This window comes from Alosa pseudoharengus, unplaced genomic scaffold (assembly GCF_046254945.1).
Source record: "Alosa pseudoharengus isolate Yale_2024_CS ecotype anadromous, Long Island Sound unplaced genomic scaffold, YU_APseudo_1.1 YU_APseudo_1.1_scf_17, whole genome shotgun sequence".
Taxonomy (NCBI): Eukaryota; Metazoa; Chordata; class Actinopteri; order Clupeiformes; family Clupeidae; genus Alosa; species Alosa pseudoharengus.
Window position 1 is genome coordinate 15,943,754 of NW_027468640.1, and position 2,500 is coordinate 15,946,253.

A 2,500-nucleotide genomic window follows, 5' to 3' on the forward strand; every position below is an offset into this window, starting at 1 on the left:
AGGAGGGATAGCCTATTCAGTTTTTCTTTTTGTCTCACGAAAGGAGCACGCACACCTGAGAAAGACTCCAGATGTCAGTTTCTTGGTTCTGAATGTAGGCTAACAACTGAAGTAGGCCTAGTCTGGTGTCCTCTTCCTCTGTCATGCTTTCGATTTCGAGTTTTGACAATGAGCAGCTGGAACAAATTGAACCCACGTAAATGACAATATAGGCTATAGGCCTGCTATCCGTCAGTTAGCCTATGCTTAAACCCCGTTTTTTAATGCTGCCTAACAGAACATCCAGCTGAACTATAGTTATGAACACTACTTTAATCATTTCCATATTTAATATTACGCACATATTTAATTTGCGGGACTGCAGTGAATTATCGGTTTGTCCCGCACCCGCGAACGCACCTCTCTCATCCTGCCCGCTCCCGCAAAGAGCTTTCAAAAGTATTCCCGCGCCACACTCTTTTGCGTCGGGTCCCGCGGGTCTATCGCGGGAGTGCAGACCTCTAGCTCATATCCCTAGTGAGCAAACTTCCATAGATAGACACATAACAAACATGTAGCCAAAAATATGTCAGATCATGTCTTATGTGCAGGCTCCTCAGTTTCACTGGCCTCATCCCAGTTTGTGGTTATTTTGAGCCAGTGTTTGGGATTATTTTTCTCCATTGTTTCCTGTTTTACACCACTGTGCTTGTCAGTGCCACACTTTCGAGTATGGAGTATGTGGTCAAACAAGACCAGCCAGTCCTCCAGAGGAAAGTCCCAGTGAACTGCAGCTGAATGCTACCGTAGTGATGTCTAATTGTATTTATGCTGTATTGTATCAATGCAGTATAACTATTATAAGTCAAAAATCATAGCAGAGTCTACAGAATGTTTTTGTGCTGTTTGTTATTTAGTAGTTAGTATTTTTTTGTATGTAACACACACACACACACTTTCATTTGACATTCATTCTACCCAATGATTGTAAAAGGCATGGACTTGATAAGGAGTAGCCATGTTTTTTTCAGTGATGGATTAGTCTGTAGTATAAGGAATAGGGCCAAACTCAAGACTGTCCTTCCAGTGATTTACAGTACAGTAGGCTACTGGAGCCTTGTGAGTGCTGCGGATATTTATACTCTCGTCAGGGGTCTTGTTTGGACATTTTTGCACAACTCCGAATAGCGCGACTACTCCAAGCAGCGATAAATGGGAAGTTTGTGCTACAGTGCCCCGAATATCCCCGCTATGTTTTCACAACAAACAACGGCAGGCTAAAAGTAGTAAATTCAATTAAGTTGCACTTAATTACATTTTGTGGACTATGTCAACTATGTGGTGTGCTCCTGAGCATGTCTTCAACTGTAATGCTTCATATTTTCCCTACTTGGTGAGAATATACAGACTGGATCCATTTCTTTTTTCTGAGCAATATCTCACATTGAATTTACTTGTTTAAAAAGTGAAATGTTACAACCAAATGTATCGGCCTGTAAATTGTTTGTTTTCCACTGACAGATTAATGCTGTTATCATACATTTGCACACATTGACATGAGTGATATCAGTGTCCTGATCTCTGATGCGTATCCTGTTGCCTTTGTCCTTAATGTCTGCGTGTAGGACGAACGTCAGTAAGTATGCTGTATGCGCATCGCACACTGAATGCTGAAGTGATACCATTTTGGTTTCCTGTCACAGCCTCTTCCCACAGCTTTGAGCAGCACTGATTCAGAAAAAAAAGCTGGATTGTCAACCAAGAGCTGCTAACAGTGCAAGCATCCAAATTACCCATCAAGTACCTTTGGAAATCGCCCTACAAGAAAGGCATGGCAATGAAGTAAAAGGGGATGTGACAGATTACTTGTTGTTGTTGTTGTGTTTGTGGCTTTGGAATGGAGATTTAATGGCAATGTGTGTATTTTTTTCGAGTGCCTCATTGTGAATGCTGTTGCCTGACATTAGTCCATCCTCTGTATTTTAGTCTTCTTCTCTATGGAAGGCTTCATTTGAATGACTCTCTTCATCACATTTTCCAATTTTTCTGAGCATGTTAATTCATGTAGAAAAAGTTTTGTGCATTTTAAGTTCCATCACAAAGAGCATTTGTATTCGCATGTTCTGTCATCATCTGTCACTCTATTGAGTTTTATCATATTTCTTTAGCAGAGCATGTCGCTTAGCTTGACTAATGTGTCGGAATATGTTGATTCATGCCTTGTATACAAAGTACCAGACTGAACGTTTTCAACAGAAGGCCTTTCTGACGTGTTGTTTTAGGGAGAGCATTGACGAGCACTAGACTTAGGCTGTGTATTTAAGAGTGTTTGGAAGAGTGTGTAAGTATTTGTCTTCCCTGGAAACAAGCAAGACTCTTAATCTCCTTCTGTCCTCTGTTTCATCAAACGCCTGCTTGCGTGTGGAGCACGGAGTGTTTTGTTTGGTTTTGCTTGTAAGTCAGTTTTATACGAGCATGTGAACCCCCAGTCTTCCTGTGTGTGTGTGTGTGTGTGTGTGTG

At 41.3% G+C, this 2,500-nt stretch overlaps 1 protein-coding gene across 1 annotated transcript in view; it reads left to right on the forward strand.

The window, feature by feature from the left end:
* Positions 1-2,500, forward strand: part of LOC143127284 (mitogen-activated protein kinase kinase kinase 11) — a 51,085-nt gene that overhangs the window by 28,717 nt on the left and 19,868 nt on the right. The gene's annotated exons all lie outside the window — the stretch shown is intronic.